The following is a 25,726-nucleotide window of genomic DNA, read 5'->3' on the forward strand; positions in this document are numbered from 1 at the left end:
TAGCTTGGGTTCATTCTAGATTCGAGTTATCTAGTACATATTGATATTCATTTGACCAGTATTACTTGTGTCTTTGAAAGAAAAGCACTGTTTGTATTTACAAAACACAAATAATTTTTGTGCACTGTTGTGCAACTTTGTGTTACTCTTAGCCATTCCCATGTACTATGACATGTGGCAATCCTACTGATTTCTCACAATTTTTCATTCCGTGAGTCATGAGCCTTAGGGAACGGACAGACGGGCCAGGCTCTTCTCTGCTGTCACAGCTGTCCATGCTTCTGTAAGTGCACAAATCAGAAACAGCTTGTTATGTGGCAGATCATTATTGTGCTCCATGAAAATATTGATGGTTTAGAGTGGGGGGTTACCTGTAATTTTTCAAAATGGGCCCAAGGTTATAGCTTACATATTTTTTTTATCCTTTGGAAGGAAAGTTTTACATATAATAAACATATGGTGTATCTTAGGGTAGATTATCTTAATTTATTTCCTGCTGCAACAATCCAATTGAGTTCCCAATCAGACCTCCAGGACACAATTACCGAGAGGGTAAATACAAGGGTACACTCGGGTTGCTGTACAATAAGCGGTTGGTTTCATGCCGCAAATTTGTGAAGCGAGGGAGGTTTATTGAAATGTATAATCCTAAATACTTCAGAAAAGGGTTATATTAGAGTCATGTAATGGGCCGGGAAAGAAATATTGTGGAACATTATGCAAATGCATCACCACAAGCCAAACAAAAACCCATAAACTTTGTGCTCTTAACACTTTGATTACAGATTATGCAGACAATGTAATTTAAAATGTATGCTGCCTGCTAAAGTGCAATGAGAGGAAATTATGTAAATTTTAGCACATTAGATTGATTTGGGTGAAATGAAACTAGTTACACTCGATGTTTGCAGAAACGAGGCACAATTATGATGATTGAAAAATGTTAGATTGTTAATGAAGTGTGTGGTACAGTATTCTTAATCAATTCCTCCTCCTGTGGTAATGGTTCAGGCTTGTTCCTTATTCCCGAAACACTAACAGCTGAATTTACCCTCTTCACTTTGTATCCAAAAATGCCAAAAATGTAATTTTCATGAATGCCCAGTTATTGAGTGTATTGTTTTGAGTCAACCTATAATAAATATAACAAAAACAAGGGATCGATTCATACAACCCAAGAATCACGTGAGTTGAAATGAAGAGTAACCACGCACAGAAACTTAAAGGCAAGAAATGTAATTTGTCAATCTAGAGTATAGCATGAATGGCATTGAAAGTGGTGCAATATAACTGTACAATTGAGTTAATATGCGCAATAACGTATTGTATGTTAAATGTCTTTTTTTAAAATTTAAATGGCATTGAACACGGCACAATACAAGCGTACAATTTCCCTTTAGATACTTCATATGTTTATTGTGTGCAAAACGATTTTTCCATTGAGAATGGCATTGACTGCAGTGCATTTTTATATTTTATGTCAGTAAATGATGTGGCAAATATAGGCAGCGTGTCCGTTTACTGAAAGTGGAGCAAGATCAGTATACAATTTTTAAGTTTTATAGCAGTGAAAGATGTGTAATGTTTAAGGCAAGGCAAGTTATATGGACCTGGTTTCATCATGCATTGTTTTTTTTTTATGATAGTCATATAACAAAGAGGGGTTGTAATTTGGTGCGCTGAGCAGATAATACGTCCCCAATATCTAAACAAAAAATAAGAGGTGTATATGGTGCATTACTGTTTGCTTTATGATGGTAAATGCTGATCAGATCTACTCACAAGGTTTGAATGCAAGGACCGCAAGGGTAATCTCTGCAACAGATCAGATAATGGAGTCAGTGCAAGTTCAGGAAACGGTTCTGCTCTCGCTGCTTAAAAGTGACAAGTATCGTTCGTAGGAGAGGAAGTTTCCCTTCCCCTAGAAACGCTTTTTCTTACCCGATACTCAGTAAGTACAATTGCTCTTGGAGCACTTCCTAAGAATTCTGGCAATATTACACTAGTGCAGATGTTTGTTACAGGTGCACTCTGAAGACTGACTCCATTATCTGATCTGGTGCAGAGATTACCCTTGCGATCCTTGCATTCAAACCTTGTGAGTAGATCTGATCAGCATTTACCATCATAAAGCAAACAGTAATGCACTATATACACCTCTTATTTTTTGTTTAGATATTGGGAACGTATTATCTGCTCAGCGCACCAAATTACAAACCCCTCTTTTTCTACAATTTTGCGGACCTCGTGTGGACCTGCATAAAAATCCTTTGGTGAAGCTAAAAGATTTTTCTTGATTGGACGAAGCGCATCGCTCACACCTATCTGACAAATTGAGTCATATAACAAAATATTGTTAATCTGTTTTATAACCAATTATGCAGCACAAAACAAAGGGTAAACTGGCCTCTGTTCTTGCACAATTAAAGGGGTGGTTTACCTATAAATTAAGTTTTGTATCGGTGGCATAACTAGATGTTACTGGGTCCCACAGCAAATTAATTTTAGGGCTACCAACATATCCAGAGGTTGTCCTGTTTACCAATATTTATTGAAATTGTATATGAATTAGAGCCTCATGGGGCCCCTGCCAGCCTCAGGGTCTGCTTCCTCTGTAGTTACGCCCCTGTTTTGTATGTTATAGAATGGACAGTTCTAAGCAACTTTTTAATTGGCCTTCATTATTTTTTTTTTTGATATTTTAAATTATTTGCCTTCTTCTTTTCAGCTTTCAAATGGGGGTCACTGACCCATCTGGAAACAAATTACTGCTCTTTCTATTCAGACCCTCTCCTATTCATATCCCCCCTCATATTCAAATCAATGCATGGTTGTTATGGTAATCTGTGTCCTAGCAACCAGACTATTGAAATTGCAAACTGGAGAGCTGCTGAATAAAAAGCTAAATAACTTAAAAAAAAGCAAATAATCAAAAATGAAAAACAATTGCAAATTGTCTCAGGATATCACTGGTTATACTGATAATGTTGTGTGTTCAGCTTGTGTTCAACTAGTCTCCCTTTCTCCTTTCTCTTCTAATAGTCAGATATGCAGCTTGGTTTCATGGCAGCTTACTAAGGCAGAATTCATATTCTTCTCCATTTCATCCTTATGTGATCCTAATCCTTACCTGTGAGACAACTATTCACATAGAGCGATTTGGCCACCTACGATGAGGGCCTTATCACACACGATCCAATTAATCAGCTCAAAAGATCAGATTCAATCTGCCAAATGTACAAAATAGATGCTGTATACTTTCAGAAAGAATATCCATCATCAAAGAAACTCATCCAGCATTAAATGGGTGGTTCACTTTAAAGTTAAAATTTATGGGGTTATTTACTAAACTCAATTTTTTTCTGGTCAAGGTTTTTTGGGCAAAAAATTCTAATTTTTATAGGAAAGAAAACTCAATTTTTTTGAGATTTATTATAACCCGAAGCTGCTAAAAGTCAGAATCTGAGAATACTCCATCTCAAACTTGTCGAAGGTCTTGTAGAAGTCAATTGTAGATGTCCCATTCCCCTTGGTCTGCGTTGGGTAATTTGGACCCTCTTCAGTTCAACAAAGCAACAGGTCGTACCATTTATAGTTATTGTGAGAATATTATTATTTTTTAATACAATTGTTTGTGCCACAGGAGGGAGGGACCCCTCCTTTTACAAGGGTCTTAGGTTTTTTTTATAATTGCATGTGTTGGCATGGTTGACTTTATTGATTAAGTACAGCATCACTTGGGGGCACATTTACTAAGCTCGAGCGAAGAATTTGAATGATAAAAAATTAGAATTTCGAAGTATTTTTTGGGTACTTCGACCATCGAATGGCTGAAATTCAATCGAATTATATTGAATCTAATGATTTGAAGGATTTGGTTTAAAAATCGTTCAACTATTAGACCATTTGATAGTCGAATTACTGTATCTTTAAAAAATACTTCGACTACATACTTCGCCACTTTAAACCTACCGAGGTACAATGTTAGCCTATGCCCTATGGGGACCTTTCTAACACTTTTTTGATCGAAGAAAAATCCTTTGATCAATCTCTTAAAATTGTTCAAATCATTCGATTCGAAGGATTTTATAGTTCGATTGAACGATTTTTGCTTTGATCGATTGATTGAAGGATTTGCGCTAAATCCTTCAAATCCGATATTCAAATTTGAAGGATTTAAATTCGCGGGTCAAATTCGAGGGTTTATGAACCCTCGATATTCGACCCTTGATAAATGTGCCCCTTGGTGTTTTTCGGTTTTATAATTTGGACCTAGTACCTAGATTGCTGAAATTGTAAACTGGAGAACTGTTGAATAAAAAGCTAAAAAACTCAAAAAACACAAATAATAAAAAATGAAAATCAATTGCAAATTGCCTGAGAATATCGCTCTCTACATAATACTTAAAGTTAGGTGAACAACCTCTTTAATTCCATTCGATGTAAAATGTGAGTGCCTGACCATATGAATTTGTCTTTAGTCTCAGGGGGCAAAACTTAATACACCATTTATTTTAACACTGCACTTTAATGAAACACAGATTTCATATACAGATATACAGCCCTGTCCTTGTGTTGTGGGAGGCTACTAGTGAACCACTACTGGGGTCCTCTACCTTTGATTAACAGCTATGCATCGCATGTGTCTATTTTTGAACAGCTTTATTTATCAAGAAACAGATTGGGTACCTGTTTAACAGATGATAATATTCACACTTCAAATCTATAAAAAAAAGTCGCCTATGCATGAGATCCTAGAAGAAAGCTACACCATAAGAAAATATCATAGGAAATTTAGCCATATGTGTTATGCTAGACTTTTTCTAAACAGATTTCCCATATTTACAAAGAAGAAGGATGATTTAAGTATTTCTCTGCCACACCAGACCACCTATACAAAGTTTTATATTTATTTAACCCATGGACCTTGTGTGACTGTGTTTAGTCTTGAAACCATCTGGAGTTCAGCAATTTAAGTAGCAGTGGTGGGTCCTAAAATACAGAACAAAGGGGCTGCTTATATTAACTGGCCTGCACACATCCTTCAGTTCAAAATGCTTGAATATTGTGCCACAGAATGCATTATATCACAGCATGAGTCAAGTAGAACCTGGGTGTTTGGGGGGTCTAGTGATAGCTTGGCATTTGCCGTTTGCTATCTGAACTCTTCCTATTGACATTCTGTTCCAATTTTTGTTTTAACACAGTTTGTAGAGGGAAAGTTGGAACCCATTCTCTGCATCCTGCTTTAGCCTCTACCACAATCACCTCATGCTGAAACTATACGGAAAGGTGGCACTGGAAATAGGTCAAGGAAACAGAAAAATCTAAATCTTGAGGGAATCTCTCGAGAAATATTCACAACAATAATTATTGAGGTATGTGCTTCTTAGGCATGTCCTGCAGCTGCAACAGGCTTCATCCCACAGCTTTGCCTGATGAATATGGAGAATATATAGCCTCCCGCGGTGATCTAAATCATTAAAATCATCCGGCAAGGCCAGCCTTCCACTGATGCGATCATTTCTCTGCACACATTTCATCTCTTTTACCATAATTTGTAAAATTCCAACACATTTTACAACCTATAATAATGGCATGACAAAGTAACGTACGAACAAGAATAAATCACTCCACTGACAGGTTAGATATTGCAAGCCTGCCTGTAAAAGGTTATAATCCAGAAGTATATTCTTTAGCCAAAACAAAATGAATGGTATTTGTGTACTTTCATGGCTAACAAAGTATAGGGGATTAGATTGACTTCTTATAACCTGCACATTGCACAGACTATTTATGGTTGCATACAATATAGAGAGATCAGTCATAGAAAATCTGATAGATGTTAGTGACAGAGCACAGGATCCATCTATGGGATTGTGCCGAGATCAATTAATGTTATACAGGAGGTGTGTTAAATATTTTTGCACCTATATCTGCATTTCACTGCTGGAGAAAATGAGAAGCCATTGAAGGGCTTTGCATAATAAGCAGGCAGATGTAATGAAATGAATGAAGTCCATGTGTCTGTCAGCTTCTTTTTAATTAACCTTAAAGCATATACATGGACTTCAATAATAAAGCTAAACACCATTTAAATATCTGCCATGTTTTTGCTGTCTTGTTATACAAAAAGAAAAAGATATCCGATTGTCTAGTCCTTCTCTGCCCACCTGCTATTTATTAAAATAAAGAGTTGATTCACTGTGTGGGAAATATAATACAATTAGATTCTGCAAAACAAAGACAATGCTTAGAATCTTGCACATTTATGAAACTATACTGTGCTATAAATACTGGGAAATCATATGATGGAGGTATATTTTTAACTACTGGCACTAATTGGGCACAGACCAGGTAATGCTATTTGGCAGATTACATTTGTAACCTCTCTTTGTAATGGAGAAAGCGTTGGAACGTCTGACTAAATAGGAACCAAGACAGCTTTAGATATTTCAACTTTTTTGTATATGTAACCATGAAATTAGACTGTGCCAAAGAAAATTGGATCATTTTCAAATTGTGAGGAACAAAGCTTCAGTGCAACAAATATCCTAAATATTCTGGTTGTTTTTTTAAAACCATAAGAGATTGTTAACTAGTGAGCAGACACTAGGGGGCCCATTTACTTAGCTCGAGTGAAGGAATGGAGGAAAAATAGTTCGAATTTCGAATGTTTTTTTTGGCTACTTCGACCATCGAATGGGCTACTTCGACCTTCGAACAAGTCAAACTAAAAATCGTTCGACTATTCGATAGTCGAAGTACTGTCTCTTTAAGAAAAAACGTTGATCCCCTAGTTCGCCACCTAATAGCAACCGAAGTCAATGTTAGCCATTGAGGAAGGTCCCCATAAGCTTTGGTAGCTTTTTTAAGTTGAAGAAAAATCGTTCGCTCGATGGATTAAAATCTTTCAAATCTAAGGATTTAATCGTTCGATCAAACGATTTTTCACTCGATCTAACGAATAGCGCTTAATCCTTCGACCGATATTCGAAGTCGAAGGATTTAACTTCGACAGTCGAATATTGAGGGTTAATTAACCCTCGATATTCGACCCTAAGTAAATTTGCCCCTAGGAATGGCACCTTTTCATTGGATGAAGTCCGGGCTGATGCTGACAACAAATTTCAATATCCTCCTTGCCAACAGAGAAATACAATGCATTAACCATTACAGGACTGTAAAAAAAAAACAATCCTATTGGGTTTAATTAATGTTTCAATTATTTTTTAGTTTTAAAGGTTATTTATTAAAACTCAAGTTAATCGAATTTTTTTTAAAACAAACTCCCATCCATGAATTGAACTAATTTATCAATAATTCTTCTTGAAAAAGTTGGAGTGAAAAAACACATTTGTGCGTCATTTCGAAACGTACGATTATCGCAGCGAAAACTCAACTTGATCGGATTATCGAATGAAAACCTAGACTTTATCGGATTATCCAGCACAGATTCCAATGTCAAGAAACATCTTCAGGGACATCTGCCATTGACTTCTACATGACCTCGACAGGTTTCAGATGGAGTATTTTCAGATTTGGATTTTTAGCAGCTTTGGGGTATAATAAATCATTATAAAAATATTAGTTTTTCCCTTTTCAAACAGAAAAATTCAAGTTTTAATAAATGGGCCACTAGATGTACGGTGATTCAAATTACAGAAAGACCCCTTTTACTTAAAACTCCAGGTCCAGAGCATTCTAGTTACCTGGTAACACTATTAAGGGGAAAATAAATAAACCTTATTAACCAAAGTTCCTTTTATCCAGTAAGAATAATCTTTTTTAACTTCATGAAGAGTCATATTGATTCCAAATACAAGCTCCATACACATTGCCGCTAATGTATTATGCTTAAGAGGAACAAATATGTAGTTCCATGTTTATAGTCACAAGAAGCTGGACCACTAATCTGATATGGTTTATTAAATATCTGAACGTCAGTAGAATTCTGTTTTTAAAGCGATAACACCTTCTACTTCTCCTTCCACTTATGTAATATCCAATTAATTATTTCTGAATTTACAGTTTACCATATTAAGGCTGGTGGTACAATTTGGGGGAGATCAGTCACCCAGCGACAAATCTCCTCTTCTTCAGGTGACCAATAGTGATGGGCGAATTTATTTGGCAGGCGCGAATTTGCGGCAAATTTTTAGATGCCGGCATCGGTTCCAATGCCCATTTAGATACTAAAACGACAATAAACAGACGCCCATTCACTTTAATGGGTGCCAGCGTCAACTTTGACGCCGGCGGCAAAGTCTGCGTTTTGCTAATTTTTCACCAGTTTCGAGAATTTTGCATGAAATTCAAGTGACTAATCTCCCTGCTAACTAATCAGTGACTAATCACAAGTGACTAATCCCCCGCAATGCCTTCCCGTCGGCAAGAATGTGAATTGCTGGCGGGATGGCATAAGTAACGCTTCGTTTTCCAAAGTTGCCTCATGAGAAAACCGAAGCGATATGTATGCCATCCCGCCAGTGATTCACATTCTTGTTGGCGGGCAGGAATTGCGGGGAGATTAGTCGCCTGAAGAAGAGGAGATTTGTTGCTGGGTTTACCGTGTGCCACCAACCTAAATCTTCTGATCTGATCTTGTGTGTGGTGCCTGGTGGAGATCCCATTGTTCATGCTGTTAATAATAATACTATGTATGTAATTCATGTGATGTAGTTGTATAATCACATTTACTTTACAGTGCTACGCAATATGTTAGCGCTATATAAATACATGTTAATAATAATGCATTATCTATGCATCCTGTTAAAATAACTGGATACTTAATTAGAGCAAAAGAAGGACATCTAATCTATGCATATGGGGGTAGGGGCCCATGTTTAAAATCAAACTGTAGCCCACCCACCTCCAACTGATACAGTATATTAATTACCTGATACTGACAGATAGTGAGCCTGGCATGGCTAAATCAAAGTGCAGTTTTTTCTGTGGATTTCATGGGAAGTCTAATACATAGAAATACTGTATTTTGTGTCCCCTTAATCAATACAAGCATGCTTTGGGTTAACAGACTGAACTATTCTTGCATAAAAGATATTGGGTGATAGTTTGCCAATATCAGGAGACAAATAACATGATGGGTGACAAAAAGCGTAAATATTTTTGTCACCAATCCCACAGATTTTCAAATCCTGGGGGGAAGAGATGAATTGTTTCATCTATATATACAGCCAGGGCCGGCCTTAGGCCAATTGGACCAATTGGGCCCAATTGGGCCCCGCACCTCTGGGGGCCCCGCACTGCCCCTTTCCTTTCTATTTTGTGCCTGTATGGCCTTATTTTCCTAAATACTTGCTGTGTCAGTAGCCAGCAACACTTTGTCTAGGGGCCCCGCCAACATGGTCCCAATTGGGCCCCACATTTGATAGGACCAGCCCTGTATACAGCCTCACCTCCTCTCTTACTTTATTTAGGTTAGTAGTTCAGATCTCTAGATGATTACTAATTAGACTCCCTAAGTTGCATTTCCACAAAGCCAATCAACAGGAGAATACACATGTTTGATACAAGCCATTGTTTTTGTCTCAGTTGAGATAAAGAAAATCACCAGCCAGAAGCAAAAGTTTGTTATTGTCCAAATATGTAGAGATTTCAGTGGAGCTTAGATATGGGAACACTGTATCTAAAATCTACTAAAACATATTTAAAAAATCTTGCTAAATTATTTTGCAAACATGAATCATTCAGATTAGATATACTTTCTAAAATAAGCATAAAATTAAATTTTTCTGAGACTGCTGGGTAGCTTTACTGCACAATTCATACATGTAGTAGTCAGTACCCCCCTACTGTGATCTGAAGTAAGAGCACTTAGACATGGCTTTAAATACTGACAATTTTCCATTTTAGTAATTCTCATCATTTTTAGTTCTACATACGAATTATGGATTCTGACAATGATAAATATTTGACTCTAAAGGTAATTCCTTGCTTGAGATGTATTCAAACATAACATGACTGTTAAATCCAATAATTACCTTGGTATGGCCTCCACTAGAGGACACGTCTCTTAAGAAAAAAGGCAACCAAACATAAACAACTATTGCCTGAAATGTTAAATGAAGAGATTCCCCAGACCCACTTCATTCTCAATTGTGAGTTATGGATGACCTCAACTCGATTAAAGCTAACAGGATGTCTGCTCTTAAGTGTGTGTGTGTCTGGCTTCTGACACAAGCTCAACCAGATAAGCTAGAGTTAAGTTATCCCAAACTGTCTTGATGCCTTTTTGTCTCCATAAGCAGATAGGTGTTAAAGTAGATCTTGTACTTGCTAAACAGTACTTTGCATTTGTTACAAAGGTGGCACAAGAACACAATGGTGTAATTAGCATCAGAGGTGTGATTCTCACTTGTTAGGTGCACATCGTGTTTTTGGATAGCATATATTTAACTGCCAGAACAGTCTGAAAATCCATACCTTCCCTACATTATTATTATTGTTGTTATCCTTTATTTCTAATACAGGTATTTGTTTTTCGAGGATTTTAGTAACTCCTCCTGTAAACCAAACACGTAATACATTCTTAAACTGGTAATAGATTTTCAACAAGCTAACCTGAGCTAACCATTAAACAACTGATATCCACTCAGATCTGGATATCATGTAGCAGATGATCCCCCCCCCCCCACACACATGTGTTTACGAGGTCAGAATGCAACAGGAAAATGGTAGAGGCTAAGCCTCCCCTAAGTGCCTACTATCTAATGGAATTAGCCCATTAATGACCAGCCGAGTCCAAAAGAACCATTGGATGGAATATTATAATATAACCCTCTGCCCATTCTATTGCCTTCTTTACCTTCTTGTTCCTTTTCTCTTGTTTCTTTTGCATTGGCAGTCTTGTAGCAACAACCTTCACTATCTCTTATTTCACAATGTCTCTATAGCCCTTATTTTTCATTACCTTTATATAAAACTGCATTGCATATGTGAGCTCTAAATAAATATAATGTTATTATAAAAATCTGTATTCATGAGAAAGGTTAATGCCTCTTCTATTTTCCTGTAGAAAGACATTTACGTGTAAGGATACAACTTGCTTTTTGAAATATATATTTTAATACACATGAGTAGAAGTCTCAACTGAGACATTCTGAAACAACAAAAAGCACCAGCTGTTTATGGTTTCTAAGGGCTATGCAGGTTGTGTTATTTTGACTGCTGAGTTTTTTCCCCACAATCAAAACAAACAACAAAATGACTAAACCTGCTTCCTATGAAAATCAACGGGAAATACATGAAAAACCTAATGACTTCAGCAAAAGGCAGTGAGTGAAAAAGACACAGCAGTTAACGTTGAAACCAACTTCATGAGCCATTAGCCATAGGGTTTGTTATAATTATTAATAACACATATACATTTAATAGGTATAGACAGGTATTGGACCTGTTATCTAGAATACTTGCGACCTGGGGTTTTCTTTCCATAATTTGGACCTTTAAAACTTAAGTCTACGAGAAAATTATTTAAACATCTATACTGTCTTATTACAGAGAAAAAGAAAATATTTTTTTTAAAAAATGGTATTATTTTGGAGTCTATGCGAGATGGCCTTCCTGTAATTTGGAGCTTCCTGGATAACAGGTTTCAGGATAATGGATCCCATTTCTGCAAAAAAAAAAAAACTTTTGATAATAGATACAAGAGGTAAAAAGGGCCTTGCCCAGAGCTCACAAAAGGAATAAAAAGTGAAAGATAAAAGGTGTTGGGATTTGGTGCTCTTCAGACAACATCAAAGTGATGTTTTCAAGTTCTCCCTTTGAAAATTGCTAAATTATGTAAATTCCTTCTGAAAACACCTAGTGCATACATTAAATTTCCCCAAAAGTCGTTCTAAGAGCACTATTTCAACTACAACTTATAATAAAAATGGATTTGATCATTTTAGAGTGGTTTGTATAGCATTCCAGGTTAGGAGCAAATACTGACAATTGCAAAACATATAGTTTAATGTTTCAGTGGACACAAGAGCATCCATTCAGACTTTAAGCTAGAAGAAAGAAGGTTGCACAGATGCAAGGAGAGTATTAATCTGTGAGAGCAGTAAAGTTGGGAATTCTCTCTCTCTGAAACAGTTGTACAGGTATGGGATCTGTTATCCAGAAACCCATTATCCAGAAAGCTTAGAATTACAGGGTGTTTGTCTCCCATAGATTTCATTATAATTAAATTATCAAATTTTAAAAACAATATCCTTATTCTTTGTAATATTGAAACAGTAACTTGTACTTGATCCAAACTAAGATATAATTAATATTTTCCGAAGGCAAAACCAGCCTATTGGGCTTATTTAATGTTTAAATTATTTAAATGATGGTTTAAATGATTTTCTAGTAGACTTAATACCATACCCATACCTGTACTGGCAGATGTACTATATAGTTGCAATTAAGGGTTGGATGCCTTTTTTTTTTTTTTTAAATAAGTAATAAAACAGAAAGTTACTCATGTTAATTTAAATTTTAGGGGGGACTCTTTTCCCTTCTGGGGCAGATTAGAGACAGATTTAGATGGGATTTATCATTTTTATATGGATCATTCAGTGATTTATTGTGGCAAGAGTTTGAGATTACAGATACTTTATATGATGCACTGTTTAAAACTCCATATTGGTGTATCAACTATTTTCCAGCCTAGTTTATGGTTTTGGGGAAATGCAGTATTTAATTAATAGTAATCAATTAATTAGTGCATGTAAAAAGAGTAGCAATTTTTTCACTAACCAAAAAAAAAAATCCTGTTTGTTGGAAAAATGAACAATCTGGTGTTTTATGTTCACAACAAGACAAATTCGAAGAGCAGCAAAGTGGTCCTGGAAAAATAATGACAACGTTCAGCTTTCAGTGACCTGTTATTCCTGCAGTACAATTAACATTATTTGTACTGTAATAAGTACCCAAGGTCCCATCCACCAATCATTTGTTAGATATATGCTGTGCTTGTCCTGATTGTGCGTGTTACAGGAATGCATATTCGCCGACATACTTCAATAACCGCCTTTTTAAACTCCCTTGCATGCACTTACCCTGCATTGATTTCTTCTGCTTCAACTCCAAATTCATTACAATACTATTAACAGCTTTGATAAAATCTTCTGCTGATTCAGTTGATCGACTCCTTTTAGAGTGAGAATAAGGAGCAGCGGAGCTCTTATGGATAGATTGCTTCGTGCAGTCATCCATGATAGACAAAAAGAAAAGATCTTGCCAAATGCTAAAAGAAGGAAATGCTTAAAAAATAATTTCCCTTAACAAAAATTTAAAGGATCACCGTTGTTTTTTAACATGGATGGGGCTAAAGGAAAACATATGTTTATTTTTCCTAGGCTTCTATAAAATGTCACTTATGAGCTTGCAGTATTTTCTAAACAGCCATGGTATCTCTGACAGGCTGTTAACCAGATTAGATAAACATTGCCATATACCTCCAATTGTACAGGTATGGGACCTGTTATCCAGCATACTCAGGACCTGGGGTTTTCTGATAATGGATCTTTCTGTAATTTGGTTCTTCATACCTAGAGAATTATGTAAACATTAAATGAACCCAATAGCCGGGTTTTGTTTCCAATAAGGATTTCATTATATCTTAGCTTGGATCAAGTACAAGGTACTGTATTATTACTACAGATAAAAAGGAAATCATTTTTGAAATTCTGGATTATTTGAATTAAATGCAGTCTATGGAAGACGGACTTCCCGTTATTCAGAGCCTTCCGGATAATGGGTTTCTGGATAATCAGTATTTCAAATCAGAAGGCCCAGTCTAGCAATCCAATTGCTTAGTCTGATATCACGAGGTAAGCAGAAAGGGTAATCCTCTAGGTTTTACCAAGTAAAAAGAGACACTAGTAGAACAGAAATATCTGTATATGTAGATACTCCTATGTGTACCCATCTGCAGGACAATCTGAGGAGTATAGGCCATAGCAACTGCATACTTTGTGATCACTATTAAAAATGTATCCTTGGGACACATGCATTTGTTATAATGCCAATTATGCTTAGCCCCTTTGTAGTGACTGTTGTTTTTTATAGTAAGAATAAACTGGAAAAAACTATAGAGCGGCATTCATATACTAGTGGTAAAGGGCTGAATATTCTAGAAAAGTATCCTATTGCTTTAAGAATTTTCTTATCTGCAACTCCCAGAAGCCACAACAAAGACAAGTTGTCCATCACCAAATGCAGAAACATAATATAGATACAGTATGTAAGTAGCCTCTGTCCATGCATAGTTGCAAACTCAAAGAAAAACAATTCTGCAATAGACTATAATGAGCTGTCTGTCCACATAACACGCACAAGATCAGGTTAATTCACAATGGAGAATTTCTGTGGCGCATTCATGGTCCATTACATCTCAATTTAATCTTACTCTGTTCATGATCAGTGAATTTACTGATCTGAATCTCGTAACATCATTTACATTTACTAAAGAGAGGATAGCCAAACCTAGGTGCTTTAGCAGTTAATCCTCTTTTCTCTCGTGAGCCTGGGAGCTATAATTCTGCAACAGTGAAAGAACCACAGGTCGGTATTCCTGGCTCAGTGTGGCAGGTTTTTTTTTTATATAATTCCATTACTCCTGTCTGCAATATATTATGTCTTATCCAACTGAGAAACACAGGAACTGAAGTGGGATGAGAAGCTTCTGACAGAGAGAGCCTACTGCAAATGGCATGTTTTCTATGAGCTCTACGGGTTTCCTTGTAGAAGCAAACTTCAAACACACATAACTAGACAAATAAGCAAATCATTTTGCTTACACATTTAGTACTAAGAGCACGGCATTTATTTGGATAATGGAAACATATCAAAGGTATAAAGATGACGAGCAACTAATGTATAATGTATGTGAACCCTGAATACTCATCAGTATTAGTGATGGGTGAATAAATTCGCCTGGCACTAATTTGCGACGATTTTCCACGATTTGCTCCCGGCAAATACATTTTGTGAATGTCCCGCGAAAATTAACCGGCATCAAAATATATTTTTGAACGCGCGTCAGAAAAGTTGCTTGTGTCGAAATCAGCGTGTATCAACACTATTCGGATGCCCATTGATTTTAACGCCAGAGTCAGATTTTCATGATTTTTTTCATGAAAATGTCAGAATTATATGATTTTTTCGTGAAACTTTCAGATTTCACGATTTTCCCACGGATTTTATGCCGCTTCGTGAATTTCGCAAATTTTGCTGGAAATTCACACATTTTTGGGCGAAGTGGGAGAAATTCAGCCATCACTATTCAGTATTAAACTTCCTCTGTACCCAGCCATAACACACTGTAGATTATGGACCCATATATGCTTTAAACACTGAAAACCCCATAAATTTGTAAGCCTCCCCCTCACTTAGTTTTAGTTTTGTGATTTAAGTGGCATGACTTGGACTCCCTGAATCCTAATGATGAACTTAAGCTGTGGTACCTCTCTTTTCCAAAGGAAGCCTCACTCTCTCTTGCAGCAATCACTCACTCTCCAATGGCACTCTAATTACTAGATACATACCACATAAACACAGGATAGCTAAGCCATCTTCCAAAACCTCAGCATTAAAGGGGATCTACTGCAAACATGAAAATGTAATATTTCCATTATTGCAGTAGAAATAAGATTCTAAATACAATCAAGTAAAAATTCTGTATCATTAAGAAATAATCAAGTTACTCTGGTATCTACACTCCTCATGCTCTCTTCATCTGCAGGTCTGGGCAGATTTTGATTGACAGGTAGGTCTAATGCATCTTTTAGGGGGGGCTCCCTTTCTTAGCAGAATAACTCAAAATAACCAACTCCAGCACAAACAAAAGACTCTGGCAAACACTGCACGTAGAGAAACAGGCCAGTTATTATTAAAGAGTGAGCACCTAGGTTAAGGGTGTACCCCCCCCAAGGATGTATTAGACCTAACTGTCAATCAAAATCTGGCTCCACCTACTGCATTAAGACAATGAAAAGAGAGGTTGCACAGAGGGGGAGCATGAAGAGTAACTTGATCATTTCATATATGGTAAAGAATGTTTGATTATACTTAGAAAGTTTCTTATTTTAGCAAGATGAAGCTTATTAAGCACCCTAATACCCTTATTTAGCATACTAGAAATGTTCCTATATGGGACAGTTACCCCCAGCTGAGATCCCCAGCAAGGTTAGGTTTTGTTTATAATGTGTATGTAAGACTGAAATAAAACCAATACACAGGTTAAAAGCTTAACAATGTTTGCTATGAAAAGTACGAAAATCTGCAAATTTAGAACAAAATAAAGCAAACAGGCAACTACAGACTACTCACAGAAATGTTGCTGATTTGTTCACTGAGTTTCTGCTCATTTACTGTGTGATGTCAGTCATAACATCAGGATCCTGGCCTCTCCCAGTTTGTTGGACTGCACTCTGCCCTGACATTTCTCATATGCACTGGCCTGTGAAAATGCTGTTTAATCATTCTTAGGAAAGACAGACCATTTCACGGATTCACTAAACCTGTCAATTACATGCGACTGTCTATTGAATATACAGTAACATTTGCCTTTGTTTCTTGCTAATAGCCCTATGTGTGCCCCTAATTAATATGTATAACTTGCATTATAGATTAAAATAGGTACTCTACTATGTACCTGCTAGTATCTGCTATGTTTGGAAATACATATTTATCAGTATAAAAAATTGAAAACAAGTAAAATGCAATGAATTTTACTTGTTTTCAAGGTAGGTGTCGGTGCCTTTTGCCATTCCTCAGTCTGCCACTAGAAGGCATGCAAGACTGATGCACAGCAGTTCAGGTCACAAGCCAAACACACTGGGGGAGGGGGGGGGGGGCAGGAAGGCATTTATACAGTTACGGGGCTCAGATTTGCCCCATGCAGTAGCCCATAACCAAGTAGGCGTTTGTTTTGATTATTCTAAATCAGGGGTCCCCAAACTTTTTTACCCATGAGCCAAATTCAAGTGTAAAATAATGTTGGAGAGCAACATAAGCATGCAAAAAGTTCACGGGGCTTCCAAATAAGGGCTATGATTGGTTATTGGTAGCCCCTATGTGGACTTGCAGCCTACAGGAGACTCTGTTTGACAGTTTTTTATGCAACTAAGGATTTACATTAAGCCAGGAATTAAAAAATAAGCACCTGCTTTGAGGCCACTGAGAGCAACATCCAAGGAGTCGGAAAGCAACATGTTGCTCACAAGCCACTGGTTGGGCATAACTGTTCTAGATGCACAAACCTGAAAGCTGGCTGGTTGGTTATTGTTCTGCACAAATGCTGACAATAATTTCTACATGTAGATATAGTAATCCAAAAAAACCACCATAACGTCAAGGTTTGATAAGAGCAAATGGATTTTCATGTACATGTATGAATATATAGATACACATTCAATTATAATTCCCACACGTGTTATCTGCATTAATATGTGAAAGTACTAATTCCGACGTTAACTTATCAATTTTGGATGTGCTCACAGGAGCACCGAGCCTTCACATCTATATGGTAAGCCTACATTGTAATCTTGTGTAACTGGACAAGTATTGTTGTAAGTCCTTGCAAAGGCAATAAAATGCTTGCATGTGAAAATTCAAATACATTATTTTTTATCACTGATTGTGATACTTTGGCATTTATCAGTAAGGTATAATCCTTTGTTTTGGTATACTTGTTGCAGTTCCTCCTAAGCCTGGATATGTTTAAGATTTAGATCCCAAAGCTGTAGCCCTAGAGAGTGAGCCAGAATCTTAAACATCTGTTGTTAGTTGACAGAGGATGCTGGGAGCTGGAGTTAATCCCCTTTAAATGCACAGACTAGTACAACATCTCTTTGTTAAATCATCTATAATAAGTATTTATTAAGCACTTCTTTATGGGAAATGTAACCAGCAAGTCATCAAAACAGTCCCAGGTCCCCACAGGCCAAAGTGACATCACAATTGTGGCCTTGAGCGGTGCATCAAGCTGCCTTTAGAGGGAGTTATTAGATTAGTTAACCCAATAAGACTGGCACTAACACAGTTTCTTCCTGAAATGTGGTTGATAGATCAGTACTTTTAGTTTTGGGAATAGAGCTAAAAGGAGTTTATTCTTTCTGCACGCTGCAGAATTCTCTCAATGCTCCGAACCAGCTCATCACCCACTCTCCAATATAAAGAGCACTGGATTTGCTTTGTTTTCACCTTTCTCATTTCTGCTTCTCCCCTTTTCATTTAGTGAAGTGATGTTCTCTTAGAGACAAGAATATAGACAGCAAATCCCTCCAAATCACTGCGGCAGGATGAGCTGATGGTGCTTATTTTTCACCCAGCCTCCAGCCGAGGAACTCCTCAGACAATCTAAAGTTACATGATTTTCCCAAACTTTGTAGTGAACTACAAGGTGGTAATATAATGCTGAAGGTAACACGAACCACTGACTAGAAAGATGTTAATCCTGACAAACTGCCTGAGCATTAGGCTGAACCACAGCTAGATTGAATTCTGTCTCCCCTGAGACATTCTGCAATGCTGGTGGTAACAAACCATCTTTTCTTCCCCGAAGGCCCTAAGAAGCACATGGGCCACTAGCTGAGATTTATGAAAGAGCGTTAGTGCCCTCTAGCGATTACTGCTATGTTCAAAAAGAATAATTGGCAGCCATTAAAACTGCTTCAATCTGAAGTGCCGAGACAGGCTCCATACGTTTAACCATTTTGCATCTCCGCTGCCCGCAGTCACCAAAAGGCCCACCTGGCAACATAATAAAAGATTGCCGTGTTGCTTAATAGGTACTGTGTTTTTCTACATGATAACCACACAGCCAGCTAGTTTGGATATTTTCTGAAATGTGTGAGATTGTTTTCTCTAAAAAAAAAAAAAAAAGGGGGGGGGGAAGAGAGAGAAAAAAAAATAAACAAGGTTTTATTTTAACTTTCTTCAAAATAACTTTGCCTTTTATGGTAATATTATACTGCTCCATATGTTTTCAATTGCCTGCTATGTCTGTGTGTATATCATGTGGGTTTTATTTAAGACCTATGATAGAAAAGACTTATTTAAGCTCTTACAGTGTTGGAGGAGGGAAAAAAAGCCTCTTACATGTACAAAACCTGAAGAAAGAAACTCTACCTTATGGAGACCATCTGTGCAGCTAACCCTTTCACCCTATGTTGCCCGTCTCTTTAGACTGCAAGCTCCAAGCATGATAGCATGTGTATTTCTTTAAGGGACATAGAGCTACTTTATTATAAGGCACTTAAAGGGGTAGCTTGTCAATTTTTTAATTTAAAAAATAAATCGACACACTAGGTTCCTTTTGTCAGGTTTATTTGTATACAGAATTTTCACTTTTATAAAGTTACAGAATATAGTTTGACATACATAGGACTAGCTAGGAACAACCCCAGAAGCAGGGGTACTGCGCCAATGAGGTGAGAAAACTTGCCTCAGGTGGTAGCACCTTACTGGTTAGCAGTGGAGGAAAAAATGCCACTTCTGGTAACTTTAAGAGACGAACTTCCCATTTTCAAGGTATCATGGACAACCCCACCCCCCTTCCGCGCGAAAAAGGTGAGTGCGGATGATGGGGCTTTAGCTGGCAGCTGCTTCAGGAAGGCAGAGGGACCAGGATCGCCCCTGCCCATAAGGATGGTTAAATTGTATTCAGCAAAGGCATGTATGGACTAAAATTTAAAATAGTCCCTGGAATTTTAAGTACACTGAGGTCCAGGCCCAAAGTAAAGCCCATGGGAGTTTACAGCAGTGTTCCAGAATATCCTGTGCAAGACCTCAGCAATGGTCTCTGCAGATCTAGGACAATCACTGACCTCAATCAGGCGACACATCCAATCACAAGTTCCTCTAGTTCTCTGCTTTGGGCAATCAACTCTAGCATGACTGATTAAGAACCTGATCATTTTGGGTGGGGAAAAGGTGGTCCGCACACCTACATGGACTATAAAGCCAAACAGTTTGTTTGGAATGCAGGGTTGTGTGGCAATTGTATGTCACACTGTATTTACTGTATTTGCTCTCTGATTTATGGTGTGTATATGTGTATATATATATATATATATATATATATATATATATATATATATATATATATATATATATATAGCATTTGTAACAAGTAAGCACTTAAACTGAGACCTTAAAGACTGCAGGAGAGATTTTGGTTTGCTCTACTAAAAGATGGAAAATCTGTACTTTCCATCATTTCTATGGGCCAGCATGAGGCCTTAATTAGTCCTTGGAATGATAGGATCATGTGCAAAACGCCTGCAGTCTCTTGAAAATGATGTGCATATGCACAGGGAATGAAAACATAAGAGAACCTGTGGAGGAATCATTACCAGATGTGCAAATAGCGCTCAACCCCCTGAAAGGCCTAAGCCACTGGTGCATTTTTCAAGATCTCTGGAAGCCATGAAAACAATACGCCTTGCAGGAATTTGCCTCGTTTCTCCGGCTCAAGCAGTTCCAGATGAAAAAAAGCCCATTGTATCTGGCACAGGGAAGGTATCAGTGTGAAAACTGCTCAGGAAATGAACACAAATACCCCCAATCAAGAGGGCCGTGTCAGGAGGTGCCAAATTGAACATTAAGAAAAAAATGGCTGTGGTTTTCCATTGACATCTGGGCAACTGTCTGCCTTGTAAATCATGTGGAGGAAAAAAAAGTTCTGTGGAAAAAGCTGACGGCATTTTTGATATTGTAAATAAAACATTGCTGCCCAAGGGGGTAGGACGGCTGCCTTTAAAAGCCGGCAACTTTACTTCACTGAGAGTATATGAGGTCCATTACCTCAACAGTAGGTGGAGTAAAATGATGGAGCTAGTCTGCTCCCCATTAACCCTTGCCCTTCCCGCAAGCAATTCACTGTGTGAGTGCTTCAACTCACAATTAAATAACTTTACACAGGTATATTTGTGTGTTCTGTTTATTTTGTTTACAAACCGCATCTGAACTATGAACATAATTGCTAAAGAATTATATGTTTCCCTGGCTGCCTGTACACCAGATAGATAGATCACAATAAAGAAATGCCACACTGTAGGTGTCTTAGATAATGTAACTAATAAAAACAGGGTGTCTTTCTACAGCGGAGTGTTTATTTAACTTCACTTTGTCTAAATAACATACAAGACAGATGTTCTGATGTTGTAAACTATTCTAAATGACTCAAAGCATTTCCTGCACTGTGTTATTCTGTAACATGAACAATCTGGTCTAAACCATAAACACTGGCACAACATACTATCCACTAATGGATGTTCAGCCATAATTGGGGCCTATGTTTTTGTACAGCGAAACCATTGTACCCACCTCCTTCTCCTTTTAGACTGTAAGCTCTATTGAGCAGCTTGGATTTTATGGAGTGAATGCAGTGAAAAGTGGTCCTTCATTCAGCAGCCGGCAGCCCCGGCAACCAAGTTAAAAGATTATCCTCTACAGGCAACCAAACAAATTACGAACATTGATAGTCAAGTGGAAGTTTTTCAAACCCACTCTCTACCAATACAGGCACTTAGAGTAATGCACTGTATATCCCTCAAATCATTTTGGGTTTTGTCGATGCAGACAACAGCACCACCTCTGATTAGGGGCCCTAAACTAAACTGACAGTTATATGGGTATAGACACAGTTTAGCGGACACCTTTACATTTCACATTCATTGATCGCTTTTGTCACAGCTTGACTACAGACTTGCTTGTTTGTAACTTTAGAGCACTGCAGAAGAAGTGTGATAGGGTATAAATTGTTGTGATTACAGGGCCCAGTTCATTTGCACTACATGTACGCAAACAAATTATTGTCCATATAGATTCGGTGCTATAAGGCCTTCCTATAGTCTTCATAGTAAACATGGTGTGCATAAATATTACCAATATGTGTAAATATTTGCACTGTGTATGGCTGTGATTTGCAGGACTGCTGCATCCTTTTACTGTTATCACAACCATCTCTGAACATTTTATACAGTGCATGCTTTATCCTCTAAAGAACCCCCTTTTTGCTAACAATAGTTTCTAGTCCTACTCGTGTGTTACACTCAGTTGCAGAACAAAGGCTTACTTAGAGATACTACTTTCCATAGGGGATGCTAACACCCCCTTTTGGCTGCGATGATATCGCTTTTATGTTTAAAACTACACCTAGTTATAAAAGTATAATGTATTTGCTGCTAAATGTCTTTCTTTAAAACTCTGTACATTAAACGATTACATTTTCTTTCTACTAAAACCGAGAGAACACTTCACAATCATACACTTGTGTCTTTTCTGCTCAGTGGGGAAAAAAAATTGATTTAGATGCACTTCATAATAATAGATCAGGACTTTCCCCCCTTAATTAAATACAAATGTTCAGCCTTTCTTATTGATAGAGAGTGAGTAGGATCAGGGGTTTTCTTTATAACCAACCCTAGCCTCTTATGTACATACAGTAATAAGTAACGGATAGGCTTCTGCAATGAAAAGGATGAGGGGAGAGCAATGACTTCTGTCAGCGGTGAGTTATCCTTTGTCACTGAACTGTTCCATGTTTAAATAATTTAAAGGTAAATCTATTCTTCACTTGGGTTGTCTGGGCAGTGTAACATATCAACAGCAATGCCTTTGATATGAGCTGAATATCTATCAGGTTTTGGGCAGCTGAAGGACTGTCTGTATAGTTCTGGACTCTGCTAGACTGCAAATAATATAAACACAGGATGCCAGACATATGCAGTTGGTGACCCAAACGTTTCCCAAGCTCCATGAAAAGCCATTGCAGAATAGCTGGCTGTGTTTGCCATGTTTTTTTTAGCCCATCTTGCCAAAGTGGGTGCAGTACATGTCTCACTTTCTAATCAGAGTCAGACCATTTAACATTATTTTTTTTTTTATTTTTTTTTTTTAATTTAAATAAAGATACCCTTAGGATCCCTATCTGCTCTGCTACAGGATGTGCACTGCTCATAAAATATTTAGCATCATTCCACAAGAAATGAAGGGATCTAGGAAGGTATTGCTGATATATCCCCACTGAAGCCTCTTTCACACTGATTTCCCTCCTTAGGTGTCCTCTTTGTTGTGGGGCATTAGCAGAAAATGAAAGGGTTAACAGGGGCAGGGAGTGGGTGCTACCTTTCTCTGCCCTATTCTACAGACCCCCTCAAATCACAGCATATGGAAAGACCCGGTGTCACTGCCTAAAGGGCCTGTTGGCCATTGCAACTTACATTCGCAGTGGTCTCTGATTAACCCCTTCGCGCCGAGGGTAGCATCCCTTGCTACAAAACAACCAGTCGGTAGGTGCCCCTCTCCTTAGGACTGAGGATGCTTTACCCTTTCGCTGCCAGAGGGGCCAACAATCTGTGCATTGCTGCCTGCCCCGAATAGCAGAGAAAGAATGAACACAGCTGGGTACCAACCATGCCAACGATGCCCTTTAAAAAACTCATCCAGGCACAGAAGGGGTTAATCCAGAGCCAGTCGACACAAAAACGGGGCTTTTATCATACTCCAGAATAGCCCCAAAACAGACTGTTACATTTTCCTGCGCAGTTGCCTCCAGAGACATTTCCAAAACAAGCCCCTGACTCTGTGCCAGTCAGAGGCGGCCAAAAGAGAATTAGAAAGAAAAAAGTGCCATGTGAACCACTTTTATAAAAAGCCGTCAATCTTCCTCCTCCTGCCAATTAACCATAAAACCAAACTGCAGTCAGAAGTGGCAGCCATGAAATCCTGGGAAGGTGCCACAGCTCCATTGCGCTCCTGTGCGCTCCACAAAGCTATATGGGCAGGCAGGAGGCAGAGAAGTTCCTCCAAGGGTCTGCTCCTCTCTCCAAGGGGCTGCCAGCTTTCCAAGCTCCCTGCTGGCATCCAGAAGACACCCTCAACTCGCTAGAACAGAGATGCAAATAGACAGAGAGACAGACACAGATCCCCTTTAGTATGGCAAGGGGTGGGCTTGGATCCTTACCTTGATGAATTCTTCTCTTTTCTCCAGAGGGAATTCAAAATAAAAAGGTCCCATTCACATGGATACAGAGCAGAGACCCAGCAGCATCTTAAAAGTCCTGTACACTCCAGCCCAGAGAAGAGATCCGAGTGAAGCCGGGAGCTTGTGGCAAGGAATGCAACAGAGAGAGACAGAGGGAGAGAGCGAGAGAGAGGAGAGAGGGAGGGGGGCAGGCAAGGGCTGAGAGCAAGCTGCTGACGGAGGGAAAAGAGGGGGGCAGTGAGGACAGAATCACATGAATAATTGCAAGAGGCAGGGGTCTCTCAGCTTCTCTTTCCTGATTTGTGAAGAAGAGGAGTGTTTGTCCCTCACAGGTGACCCCCAGACCTCCAGTCGCTCTGTGCCTGGGCTGCTGATGACAGACTCCAGAGATACAATCTTGGATAAAGTGATGCAGAGACTGGATTGATGCAAAGCAGATTGTGCAGCAATGGAAGCATATGGAGGAAAGGAAGGGCTGGGGGGAGAGGCAGAGAACCCCTATCAGGAGCACCAGGAGCTGGGGGAGGTTAGAGCATGTTGGGGAGCCAGTGTTCTCCCAAGGATAAGATGTGTGTGTGTGGGATGTGTGTTTGCTTTCATTGCATCCAAGGGGGATTTAGATTTGCATAAATTATGCATTCATTTGGAGGGTTTGATGTAGTGAGAATGCTAGGGGGCTGCCAAATAAACTGCAAGTGTTGAGTTCAAGAGCTGTGGGAGGCTGGGCAGGTCAGTATTGCAGAGTGATCTAAGCACTGCTGGGAAGAGGAGACCCCCGGCTGGGGGACCACTTACTCTAATCAATAGACACCCTGTATGTTGCGGCTGCTCGATGTTTACTAGTAAAATCATTCCAATCCAATTAAAAAAAACAGGGCAAAATGCTATGATTAATTGGTTCTGTGAATAACCCAGATATCCAGGAGAGATTTAATGCTATGCAATTCTTATGGAAATACAGCTTGTTTGCACCTGTGTGAATGGCACTGTGCCCCTTCTGTATATGATTCTTAGTGTAAATATGATTTACTTGTTGCACAAATAAGAGCTTGTTAATCAAGAGGTGAGAGGGTGTTAATTGGCCCTAATGATATAGGTCAGGATATTCTGATTTGCCACCTTTTTTTGTATTTATATTTCCAAGCAACTTGTTTACTCTCTTTTGTCTCCAGTGAAAGTGGTTCTATTGGTCTGGGGATGAATTTGTCCCCAGGGCTGACACATGTACACTGTTGTGTGCTGGCAACGTTTCCTTCTGCCTTGGCTTTCCTGATGCAGAATAATCATCCCACAATTAATCTTGGGTGCAAGAATGGCTATGAATGGGGATATTTACCAAAGTGTCCCAGCTGCACGGGGGAAATACTGTGCACAGCAACACGCTGTTATTCCTTGAAATATTTAGCACTTTTGTTTACAAACCTGTAGCAGATTGAAGGCCAAGTTTTTTTCATTTGGTGGATGCCCGCTACATAAGATTGGGCACATTCATCTGATAAATGGATGATCATTGTCACTGTGTTTCATAGGACGGATTTCATTTGAATAAGGCTTTAGGTAAAAATGTCTCCTTTTTTTGTTTTCATTTAAAAGCGGTGTATAGAATTTAGAGGTGTGCGGTGCGGTAAGTAACAAGTTAGCAGAACCAAAAATTGCTGGAGGTTTGGTGGGAAGATTTCAATAGAAGTTGTGGGAGCTGCACTTCAGATAAGTACAGAGAAGACATAAAACTAC

The 25,726-nt window shown here is 38.4% G+C and overlaps 1 protein-coding gene across 1 annotated transcript in view; it reads right to left on the minus strand.

Moving 5' to 3' along the window:
- Nucleotides 1–24,619, minus strand: part of cdh11.L (cadherin 11 L homeolog) — an 82,473-nt gene extending 57,854 nt beyond the window's left edge. Inside the window, exon 1 of the mRNA XM_018257893.2 lies at nucleotides 23,972–24,619. The gene's annotated coding sequence lies outside the window, so the exon portion shown is untranslated. The remainder of the gene's footprint in view (nucleotides 1–23,971) is intronic.
- Between the last annotated feature and the right edge of the window lie 1,107 nt (nucleotides 24,620–25,726).

This window comes from Xenopus laevis, chromosome 4L (genome assembly GCF_017654675.1).
Source record: "Xenopus laevis strain J_2021 chromosome 4L, Xenopus_laevis_v10.1, whole genome shotgun sequence".
Lineage (NCBI taxonomy): Eukaryota > Metazoa > Chordata > Amphibia > Anura > Pipidae > Xenopus > Xenopus laevis.